Raw genomic sequence first — 13,161 nt, 5'->3', positions numbered from 1 at the left:
GGTTACACTGTATAAGTTTCGTCATAATGTTAAACATATCGTCGCTCTCTTGGCTAACTGCCGTAACCGACATTTTTGCTGAATTTTAGTTAGGAATAGTTTATTAACATTTTCCAGTGTCCATGTACTTGCTTAGTATAATACCTGGATCTTTCGTCGCTAAGCAGATTAAAATTGGTGTTTTTTTATTTATGTATACATGTATTTTAAATATTTTATTTATTATGAAAAAATTAACTTTCAAAATTAATAATAAATTAAATACTAATTTATAATTCAAATTTGAAGCACTAACTTTGTGATTTTCCATTTTATAATTAAAATGTAACTTTGTTTTAAAATCACTATAAATATTTTATTATAACTTAATTATAACGTCTACCGGTTTAGAAGCTAACCGCTTCTTTATAAAGACTGATTAATACCAAAAGTATAAGTCATAAATTAAAATGGAGTTCTACAAATTAAACGCCAAATCAATAAATAAATATTTTTTTATAGTTGGAAGTGTGTGCTATGGTAGAGACGTGTAGTATTGTTTGTATGCTGTTCTAGTGATTGTCCTTACGAAGAGACGGGTACATCTCGAAACCGGTTGACAGAAATCTCTATATTTACATATTATATATCTACTGAAATTATAATACTAGTATTTTTGTAAAAAAACGTCAAAATTTAATTTCATTTACGCATGAAACTTGATATTGGGTACACAACACAACAGTGGCAACATTCGAACGGCCCTAATGCGTGGCGTATCGATTATATTTGGCTTTCTGTAAACAGCAGCTTTTTCAGTGAATGTTTCGATGAAAACGTTTGGAAAAATAAATATTCCAAGCGCGTGCTTAGTACGCACAAAGGTCGGCAGGCAATAGAAAGGAAAAGGCGTGTTTTTAATTGCATTTGAAACAATACTAATAATGAAATTCGCATCGGAGAATCGCTGAAATGGTTGATTTATACTTTTCAGGGTTTTTCGATGTTTTCAGAATTAACGAGTTTTTTCAGACCAGCCGTATTGTCAAGGTTGGTGTAAACCATAGGTTTCCAAACTTGTTGAATTCAATTTATTCAATAATAATTAATATATACATTACAAAGTAACATTTAAAGCGTATACATTAAAAATATAAATATAAATGTAAGCAAGAAGTTCGAACCCTTATCCGCACCCCAATGGTGCATAGGGCACTGCATCATATAAACGCAGTGTTATCTTGATCGTTAACACACGAAGGAAAGGTGATCAGCCCAGTCCAGGTACCAGTCCAGGGTAATGTTGAATAAATATTAAAATGAAAAAATCACTTATATTTATTAGACCCCCCTCTGGGAATCGAACCCGGGACCTCCAGAACGGTAGCCGAGCGTGCTGACCATTACACTACGGAGGCGGAGACGGTAAGCAAGAAGACTCTTTATAAAATTAAATAACTTTGTTATAATTACTTTTTTTAATTAAATAACTTTGTTATAACCACTTTATTAATGTGTGGAAGTTTTTGGTGAGAGTATTTTAATGTTTTTTAATTAAAATAAACCTTGATTATAACAAGGTTCTTGTCGAAACCGGTAGGTCAAATTGTATTAATAAAAAAGTGGTTATAATAAAATTATTTAATTTTATAAAGTATATAAAATGTGCCACAAAGTATCTGCGGAAAACATTCACGAAGAAGACTCTTGTTAAAGAAGTAAAAGAATCCCGCTTCGGAATACCCCCTCAGACGTATGGAACAAATCAATATCCGGGGTAATATTGAGCCATGGCCCCCCTTCCAGACACATAATTACACAAGGCTCCCCTAGAAATTGCCTTTTTTAAATGAAATAAAACAGAAAAAAACGTGATTTTTTTTAAATTTACTTATAGTGTCATAAAAAAGATACGCGGACGTTCAAATTAAAGAGTTATTAATATTTACAGTCCGTCTCCAAAGGGTAGTGGTTAACGCGATAGGATACCGTGCTGGAGGTCCCGAGTTCGACTCCCAAGAGGGTCAAAATAAATATTATTGATTTTTCAATGTAATATTTATTTAATATGACCCTGGACTGGTACCTGAAGTGGAAGCCTGATCACCTTTCCTTCGTGTACTTAGCGATCAAAATAACACTGCTTCTATACGATGCGGTACCCTATGCACCATTGGGTGCGGATGAGAGTAAGAAGTCGATTTGCACGCACTGCCAGTGCGTACAAATCGATAGATTCTCATTAATTACGCGTAACAAACGTATTGCCGCTTAGGGGGCAGTTAAATAAATCGACGTGCCCTACGTAAAGTGCTCTTAGTACATGTTTGTCAATTTTGAGATTTTTTGTGTATGTTATCAACTGACCGTTATCTACAAACATAAACATGGAAAAAATAAAAAAAAAATAATTACGCCTTGTTTTCAGGCGTATAAGACGCTATCTACATCGAATTTTTTATATGAACCGAACTCCTAAAGCGCTAACCACTTAATTATAAAAAAGCATAAAGTTTTAAAACGATTTTATCGTGTTTTTTGATGTATAATACTAGTATAGATTTTCAGATTAAACCGTTAATTAATAAAAAAAATACGCTGAAAAAATCTTCTAAGCTCTCTCCTGTATAGTAACAGATTTGCAGATAGAGTGCTTTACGTAGGGGCAGTTGTATAAATCGACCATGCGTTTTGTAGTGAAACTAGTCATGTAGATTTCATAAAAACTTAAGTGTGACTAATGTAAGTCCGACACAAACAAATGGTGGAAAGCTTTTTAACTGATGGCCTCGCGTCGGAAGGTCAAAACGGCAGGACTGCCATAAGTATGGCTATCAATCCTTTCGTTTCAAAACCCCAGCAATACTGTCGGAGTTTATCACCCTTACACATATCGCTCACTCCTTTCAAGAACGTGATGAATCAAAAATCGTCAATTTTCAGTTGTGCATGTTTTCAGAATGCCCAGAAAATGTACTATATCCCAGCAAAAGAGGCATATTTCTAACTTAATATTCACCCGCTACAGGGCAGAAAGTGTTGTTTTTGCATTTTGAGGAAATGGTATTGTTTAATTATTTTTTCAAAATATACTTGATATTTTTCAAATGGAGAAAAAACATTCAGGTTTTACCTAAAAAGATCTGTTGCACAGTAAAAAGTGTAATTAGTAATTTATTTTTAATACATTGTATTATATTTTTAAACTTTAAAAACGTTCTCCTGAAAAATCAAGTTTTTTATTTATTTATGACGTTCTTGAAAGGAGTGAGCGATATGTGCGTGTAAGGGTGATACAAATTTTACAAGAATAATTTAGAATGCTTGCGAAATGTAACTGAATAATAAACTATCAAGCCACTTTGCCGCGGGGGTAGGCAGAGACAATAGAACGCCATATTAATCTGCCTTTGCCACTTCCACATTTATGCACTTCCACACTTCCACGATAATTTCGACTCCTGACCTGACCACTTTTAAGTATTGCAGCTTTCTCGAATTTTTCGTAGATATATTATGGCACATTTTATAAAACGTGATAAAATATAACTTGAACTTTGTTTTTAACCACTTTTATTTTTGGTACTTTTCTCCAATCGGTTTTGACAATAAACTTGTCACCTTCAGGGATAGACATGTACGATTACATGCCTACATATCTATCCCTGAAGATGACAAGCGCACTTGACGTAGTATTTTACAAAAATGGCGCTATATAAATTATCCGAATTTGTCACTATTATAATTATTCTTATCAAAACCGGTTGGAGAAAAGTACTAAAAATAAAAGTGGTTAAATACAATGTTGAACAAACAAAATTATTTTCAACATTTTAAGTGTGTCCAAATACTTGTTCACAAAATCTGGATTATCTCCAATTACAGGAGTTATCTTCATATTATTTTTTGACATCTCATGAAAAATGAAGAAGAATATGAAAGTCTGGGCATTTACGGGGCTGATGACCGTCATAGGCTGGTTTAAGTGATCACTTTACACACGTGTAACATTCACCAATTCTGCCCATTATTGACAACCACACTACACAAATTCTTGGAAGTTCTATATACATGAACCAATTTAGAAACCTTGTTCTTGAATCACTAGAACTTCACTAGAGACATCTATTGGTGAGATGTAAAGAAGCTATTTACTAAGCAGAAACTCTTATATTAGTATGTCAGGTCCGAATCCTGGAAAAAAAAATAATAAAAAATAATTGTTTTATTTTCGAAAGTTTTATTAAATACTTGATCATGACAAGTTTTTATCAGTCTTACTCTGCTTCTATAACCAACTACATTCGCCTATTAAATTTGTTTTGCGAAATGTTGAGTTTCTAAATTGTTCTAGGTGTTTATCGACTAGTTAGTATGTAGTCTAGCTGAGTAAGATTAATTAAGGTAGTTTGTATTCAGTTTGCAAGGAGATCATAAAATTACGTTATTTAGTTAACTATTCCGAATTATCTCGAAGTTTAGATTCGGGGACCTATTCACGCGTTAATAATCCTCGACCCGGATATTGTTTACCTTCCTTCCTTACCTTTTCTTCTGATCAGCGATGTTTTTTATGCAAATCAACAGTGGCGAACTTTGATGAAAAATTCTGTGGAATTTTAATTCGTAATTATTTTTACATTGTTTTATTTTTTTCGCTGTTCTGATTTGTGTTTTATATTATATATCTGGTTGTTTTTGCATATACGAGTATACTGAGCTTCCCAATATATATTTATATATTTATTGAACGGCTGAAGCCTTTAAGATAATACATAAAATACATATATACAGTATCTAATATAAAAATAAAAATACCCTAATGAATACACTAATAGAATAAGAAAAAGTCTTGTAACAAATAGTCTTATAACATAAAATCATAATTTAAAAAAATAAAATAACAAGTAGTAAGCACTAGTAAATACACGTCTCCTTCAAACACTATCGGCGAGCAGTAAGAGAGAGTGAAACACAACGTTTAAATTTATCCATTATAACATGGAGAAAAAATGCTGAGAAAGTACAGATTTCAAGGAGGATAACAATATATTAAATACATCTATTTTTGCCTAGTACCTCTTTGGCGCACGCTAAGCTTTATTTGATTTAGGAGATCAGGGCTGTCCAAAAAATTGTTAATAATTTTATATAACAGAACCAGATCAGTAATTACCCTTCTATCATTAAGATTTATGAATTTAAGCTGCTTCATTATGCAATTATGATCTAACTCAACAATTGGTATATTTAGTTTAAAATTAATTTAATTTTTAAAAAATTGATATTATTATTATTATTATTATTGTTAAAATTAATATTAATATGCTCACTACGTTCCACGCGATACCGTGTAAAAAAGGATGCTGAAATATTGAATATATAAAATTATGGTAGATAGGTTTCCTTGTATAAAATCAAGCCAAGACATTAAACAATCGAAATCATTATTAACTAACTAACAATCAAGCCCCTACTCCAAAGGGGTAGGCAGAGAGAATAGAACATCACACCAATCTGTCTTTGCAAACAATATTTACCACAATATTCTCCACATTCATACATGTTCTCATACATACACGCCGATTATTCTGACTCTTGACCTGACCAATTTCAGGAACATGAATTATTTGATCATGCCTAGCATTCCTCGGTCTTTCTCTGCTTATATTACCAACCACATTCGACTCATAAATTTGTTTAACTATCCTTTCTACACTCATTCGATTTACATGCCCAAAACATCTCGACACAGCTTTCACTGTTGCCTGTTTATCTCAATTATATTTTTTAAATACTTGAAAAATATCAAAGGTAAAAAAAAAACGTTATTACTTACCACCCTTGCGCATACGTCTCTGTGCAAAGTAGTGAATAGTAAGTACAACATTTTGAGTGTGTCCAAATGCTTGTTCACAAATCTGGATTATCTCCAATTATAGGAGTTATTATTATTCATATAATTTTTTGACAATTCAACAAAGATAAACGTTACACGTGTGTATCAGTCTATGACGGTCGTAAGCCCCGTAAATGCCCAAACTTCCATATTCTTCTCCATGTTTGTTGAGATGTCCAAACATAATATGAATAGTAAGTGCATGCAGGATATGGAATTTTTAAATTACTTTTACGAATTACTTAATAAATGTTCTTTTTATCCAATTTTTTCAAGCGTATTATTTCGAAGTCATATTTAAAGTCACAATTCAGGATATACTAAGGAATCAATTATCATTATCTATATTTATTTTTTAAAAATTGTATCCATTTATTCAAAATAAGAATTATAAAACATATTTAAAATATTTTTTTTGCCAAGACTCACCTTGTTTGTCTTGTCGGTTGAGTTTTTTTGCATACGTTTTTTATAGTTTTTATCTATTTCAACCTAATAAGCACACAAAAATAGATAAATTATTTTACAAATTTCATAGAAATAACTCTTGATCATTTACCCATTCCTTTATTTTACCTTTGTTCCATATTTTATTTTGACCTCTAACCTCCGTACATAATATGTATATTATATAAATCAATTAATTGATTCGGCAGTCACTTTGTGGTAAAATCTATCCATTTTTAATTAATGTTTTACTTAGTAAATACCACTATTTCTTAAAATCTACTGTGACACGTGTTTCGATGCATTCCGCATCATTTACGGTGTTTGAAATACGGTGTTTGAAAATGATGCGGAATGCATCGAAACACGTGTCACAGTAGATTTTAAGAAATAATGGTATTTACTAAGTAAAACATTAATTAAAAATATATAAATCAAAACAGGATTTTTATGTTATTTTATGCGATTTTCAATCAACAGGTTTAATTAATAAATTTATGTGGATACGTTATATAGTAAAATCTACAAAATAAATAGATAAATTCGATCAATTTGTTTGATAAAAATTATTAACGTGAAAATTTTAAACAATTTTCTAATTTTGTTTACTTGTAAAATTGAAAAGTCAGTTTCGAATAGGATATAAAGACATTATTTATGATGATGTTTAAGAATTTACTAAGGCTACCGTTATTTGTAAAATGGAGATAATGTCGATAACAGGTTTACCGCCCTCGTGAATTAATCGAATTCAATTCAATTTATTGTTCATGGTGAATGGAATAACGCCTAGTTTAATTCATTGCGTAATCAATATCAGGGAAAACATAAATAAAATGAGAAAAGTGATTACAGTTGAGGCAAAAAGGAAACAGTTGCCAAAGGAGAAAAAGAAACGGAAAACCGCCTCGGAAACATGGAACAGATCAACGTCCAAAGCGATTTTGTACTCTTCTTTCTTCTAACAAGCATAATTATCGCCAGGTACGTATAATGTAACGTGAAACCATATATCAAGAGATTTATTAATATTTCAACAATGATAAAGCAGAATATGGAAGTCCGAACATTCACCTATCATTGGCTGGTTAAAGAAATCACTTTTGTTATAATCACCATTCTATTAAGTTATCACTCAAACCAGCCACTGTCTAGCCGTAAGCCCTGTAAATGCCCAGACTTCCATGTTGTTCTCAATATAGATTCTTCATCTCGACATAAGAGATATCAATAAAAAATGTAATAAATAGCTCATAAGTGATGTTAATCCAAATTAAATTAGTAAAAAAAATGGTCCACTCATAATATTGCAAATGAAAAAAATCGAGAACATATTCTCGGATTTTATCAAAAACATTTATCAATTCATATTATGCAATAACCGATAAAAATGCGTAATCGAATACACTTTTCTTCTAGTCTCTAAACAAAAGCATTCCCTGAAGAAACCTGATATATACACCTTTTTTTCGTTCCAAGTTCCTGAAATGTTCGTATTATAATCTAAGTATTTCCCCTTTTTCAGCGCGGAGTTCCGTAGCTTTCATCAGTTTCTTTCTCGCTAGATCCGCCACTGGATAGCACTTCCATGGAAAACCATTATCTTTTAGTGCGATTAGCCCTAAAGTCAGCGAACTTTAAACGAATTTACTTGTAAAAAAAGGATTCACCGCCTTATCTGATCCTGGCTACAAAAAAACCAGAAGAAATTTGAAAAATATTTTATCCTCTCTCTGTCGTTCGACAGTATTCAAAAAATATTAATAATACAGAAATACTAAAAGGAAATATTTTATTTTATTGAATTCTCGGAAGAGGTTCAAAGGTTTATCGTTTTCTTTAAGCACAAAGCTCGAGGAGCCTAAACTTTTTTTTGTATTCCTTTTACTATTTATAAGGGCTTAACCCTTCGAAGTCCAGATTTATTGTTGTATGACACTATCAGCTACTCTCAGGGTTTCAATAATTTGATTTTGAACCTAGAAAGAAACTAGACAATAATCATCCCTGATACAACAATCTGTCATTATTCTGTGGTTTTTTATTACTTTTTCGTATGGGTGCATTTTCAAAACTAAAGTTTTTTTATTTTTTCTTGAAGTCTTTTTGCAGATACAGTAGAACCTCTCATAACGAGCACCTCTAATAACGACCAAAAAAAGTGAAAAAGTTGCTCCTTTAACTAGCGACATTTCGTATAAAGAGTTACAGAGTAAGGACATGTCCCTTTTTCACGACATTCACTTGTGAGCCGAGACTTCCGCGCCCGTAAAAACGACAAAAAAATCGTTCAACGAGTGTTTCGCTTAACGAGTAATAATTTGGTACGAATTATGCTCTTTATGAGAGGTTGCACTGTAGTTTGCGGTACAGTTTATAAACCTTTATAAGATGAAACTCATTTTTTATAATCTTATTTTTAATGCGTTTAACGTTTCTAAGCTAACTAACGCTTGGTTACCAAATTTCCGCACTTACTTTGTGGCACATTTTAAAAAATTTATAAAATGTGCCACACCACTTTTTTTTAATTGATACAATTTAATTTTTTAGGATGTTTACGGAGTGTGTGGAAGTTTTTGGTGAGAGTATTTTAATGTTTTTAATGTTTTTCAATTAAAATAAACCCTGATGATGACAAGGTTCTTGTCGAAATCAGTAGGTTAAATTGTATTAATAAAAAAAAATTCAAAAGTGGTGAAAACAAAGTAATTTAATTTTAAAAAGATTTATTGCCACTGAAGTACGTTATGTCGCAATGTCCGCCTCCGTGGTGTAATGGTCAGCGTGTTTAGCTACCGTGCTGGAGGTCCCGGGTTCGATTCCCAGGGGGGGTGAAAATAAATATTATTGATTTTGTATTATGTAATATTTATTTAATATTACCCTGGACTGGTTCCTGAAGTGGAAGCCTGATCACCTTGCCTTCAAGTAAGTAATGATCAAGATAACTCTGTGTCGATTCGATGCAGTGCCCTATGCACCATTGGGTGCGGATAAGGGTTATAATAAGAAGTTCGTTAAATGGAGGTCCGTTAGATCGAGGTTTAACTGTATTCACAGAATATAGACGAATGATGATCTGCAGCATTATATTGAACCAAAAACGGTTGATCTTCAATATAACGGATACGAGTATTTACATGCAAAGCCTTAATCCTTTCACAAATATAAAAACGATATTTTAGTAAATGGTTTCTTTGTTAGCATAATACATCGCACCCGATATTTCTTTGAATAGTATCTTTCTCACATTCTCTCTATGTTCTTTTACACTCCAGATCTTCTTCACCCCCACATCTCGTAGAGTTAAGTAGATACCTCCTTCATTTTTGTAACGGAACGTGACGCGAATATCAGAGCTTCAAAAATATAAATTTGAAATTTCGTTTCGATGACGTGAAGCTTCATCATAAAATTCATTGATTAAAAATGAACAGAATACAAATGTATGTCTAAAAATGTGAATTTTTTTATAATAATTGTCTGTGCTAGTTCAGATAATAATATAATTGAAATGTTACTTTGTTTTAAAATCACTGAATATTTTATTATAACTTAATTTTAATGTCTACCGGTTTCGAAGCTAACTGTTTCTTTATCAAGACTTATTAATACTGACAAGACTGATTAATAGGGATGTTTTACTGTTCCACGACCCTGATTTTTCTCTCTACGCAAATTGTGCGTTAATTATATGAAGGTAGGGTGATTCAGTCCTGCGCTCCTGATACTTGTATATACAAATGAGACATATTGGAAGGGATATAGATGACGTAAGTGAAGAAGCTTAGGGTTGAGGGCTAAACCGCGTAAATGGGAAGGAAATGGAGGAGGAATATATGAAATTATGTAGGAAACAGCAGCAATGCCTAGGACATTCAGGGTTACATACTCCACATTTCTATAGCGTTTATGTAATTTAGACACAGTATTCTGAACGAATCCGATGACAACCTAGTAATTAGAATCATTGAAAAACAGTCGATTCCTCCTAATTGCTTATTTGATCTATATGTTAAGGAAAATAAATCTTTATTTATTTATTTATTCAATTCTTAGGACGTAAAATAATTAAATAAGTTCATTTAATCAAGGATTGATTCATATTATAAAGTACGAAACAAACAGAAATAGAAGTTGAAATTATTGGTGAAATGAAATGAAAATATTTAAAATTGTATGAAGTTGAAGAGAATAAATATTTACAACATTTTGAGTGTGTCCAAATACTTGTTCACAATATCTGGATTATCTCCAATTACAGGAATTACTTTCATATTATTTTTTGACATCTCATCAAAGATGAAGAAGAATATGGAAGTCTGGGCATTTACGGGGCTGACGACCGTCATTGGCTGGTTTCAATGATCACTTTACACACGTGTAACATTCACCAATTCTACCCATTATTATTTATTATTATTATTATTAAGCTTAAATAATAAAAATGAAAATGGTATTTTCTGGCGCTTCTCATGTGTGTGATTATAATCCAGGATTCAGACCTCACATACTAATATAAGAATTTCTTCTTAGTAAAAATCTACTTTACATCTCACCAATAGATGACTCTAGTGAAGTTCTAGTGATTCAAGAACAAGGTTTCTAAATTGGTTCATATATATATATAGAACTTCCAAGAATTCGAGTAGTGTGGTTGTCAATAATGGGTAGAATTGGTGAATGTTACACGTGTGTAAAGTGATCACTTAAACCAGCCTATGACGGTCGTCAGCCCCGTAAATGCCCAGACTTCCATATTCTTCTTCATCTTTGGTAAGATGTCAAAAAATAATATGAGAATAAATATTCATCAGTACTAGTCAAACGGATGCAAAGAGTTATTTAAAGACAAAAATAAAGTAAATTAGTTTTTCACAGAGTTAATTATTTTTTATAAGTTATATTTTCATGCAGGAATTTCTAAAATAAACATATTTTACGAAAAAATAAATTTATACTAAACTTTAAAATCGCTTTGGTCAATCGGAAAAGACGATTAATTATAAAAAAATCTTAAACCCGATGTGTTCCGATCAAGCGAAAACTACTGTATATAATTTATATTTGAAGCACTAACATTGTGATTTTCCATTTTATAATTTTAATTAGAAAAGTACTGTACTTAAATGTGTAATATCGAAATATTTAATGATTTTCAAGAGATGTTTGAAATATGCCGGGTCCGTCGGTAAGCCTGTAGTAGGTATAAAAATTTAACGAACGTTGTTAAAAAATCATTATGTATATATTCGTACTACCATTATCCGCACTCAGTGGTGCATAGGGCACTGCATCATATCGCCATAGTATTATCTCGATCGTTAATTGCACGAAAGCAAGATGATCAGTCCGGGTAATATTAAATAAACATGAGGGCGAAAATGACTTATGTAAGCATATTTTGACCTCCCTAAAAATCGAACCCCGGACGTTCAGTACGGTAAGAAAACGCGCTTACCACTACGGTAAGAAAGCGGATATATGGTATATCAAATTACAAATATTTTGCAATTTTTTGTTTTGTAATTATTTTTAAAAAATAGCGGACTATCTTGAGTAATTAAATAGTTATAAAGGAGGTACCCATATTATAAAACATGTATGTACATGAATCGTTATTTTCATTAAATAAATATTACTCAATGTATTTTTTTTAAAATGAATAATCGTTTTGCTTAAAAATAGCTCATTAAAATAACCATGTTTGAAAATTCGATAAATCAGAAATAAAATTATTTTGCTTAAGAATATAAAAAGATGAGTTATTGTTAAACATAAAAAAACGTAAAGTACCAACGAGATGAAGTTTTAAAAGAGCGATTTTTTTTACAAAAAAGCGCTCGAAATGAAATATTATGTAAATTGAAAGATGCGTATTTACCTATAAAAAATTACAACAACTGCGTTTTATATTAAAATAAATCTACCTATTTAAAAAATCAACGTTACATGTTTTAAAATTAACCTCTCATTTTTTGTATCAAAAAGTTTAACGCCACGATAATTCATATAAACTTTGATAATATTATATTATTACAATAATCTATTACGCATTTGTATTCACGTCTGCAAATTGACAATTTCCTACCTGCATTATTTTTCTCTCATTTACTTATCGGCTTACATAATATCAAAATAATCCAATAAAACTTTTAAAAAGTCTTACCTTGGTTGAACTGCGTCAATCGGCGTCCAAATTGGAAAATTGGATAATTTTCAACTCCCCTGAAGAAGATGTTCCGGAAAAATAGCGATTTTAATTCAATGACGTTTGAATTTTGAAATATTTTACAATTTGAACCGGTCTACGGAGCTACCGACAAACGTAAAACAATGTTCTATACTGAACTCAGGGTGGCTGCACTGTTGGCCGTAAATGCTTAAACAACGTAAATTTGTACTCTGAATTCGGCAGTGAAAATAGCGGCTCCGCAGCAAAGGTACATATCATTACCTCTCTACCATAAATCCCTTGTATAAATACACGCACATTTTGCCTCCGTGGAACTTGTTTTTCAGTAAGAGGGAAATATGCCTTCGTTGAGTTTCAGAACTAGCGCTGCGCGCGCATTTTCCGTTCGGTTTGTACCGAACAAGAAAGCGTTTGTAACGAGAATTTTAATAGAAAATACTAACCTATAATAGGGAGTTTTCTGGCCATATTGGAGTGAGTATGAACCTTTTGCTACAGTGGCGTATATAACTGTTTCATAATAATGAATGTAAGCGCTCATATATTCAAATATTTAGGGTTGTTAAGTTTTTTAAAATTATGTTTTCACAAATTTATTTCATAATTACGTGTAATATTACTTTAAATCGTATTTCAT

General features: G+C 31.6%; 1 protein-coding gene across 2 annotated transcripts in view; it reads right to left on the bottom strand.

Moving 5' to 3' along the window:
• LOC148309653 (uncharacterized protein CG3556) overlaps positions 1-12,682 on the bottom strand; it is an 82,255-nt gene extending 69,573 nt beyond the window's left edge. The window contains exon 1 of one of the 2 annotated variants that reach the window (XM_088259613.1): positions 12,498-12,682. The gene's annotated coding sequence lies outside the window, so the exon portion shown is untranslated. The remainder of the gene's footprint in view (positions 1-12,497) is intronic. The other variant, XM_088259614.1, reaches the window with a different exon arrangement.
• Between the last annotated feature and the right edge of the window lie 479 nt (positions 12,683-13,161).

Source organism: Brachycentrus maculatus, unplaced genomic scaffold (genome assembly GCF_059751285.1).
Source record: "Brachycentrus maculatus isolate JH-2025_06_01 unplaced genomic scaffold, ASM5975128v1 h1tg000119l, whole genome shotgun sequence".
Taxonomy (NCBI): domain Eukaryota; kingdom Metazoa; phylum Arthropoda; class Insecta; order Trichoptera; family Brachycentridae; genus Brachycentrus; species Brachycentrus maculatus.
The sequence above is the reverse complement of the archived record's forward strand: the minus strand, read 5'-3'. Positions and strand labels throughout refer to the sequence as shown.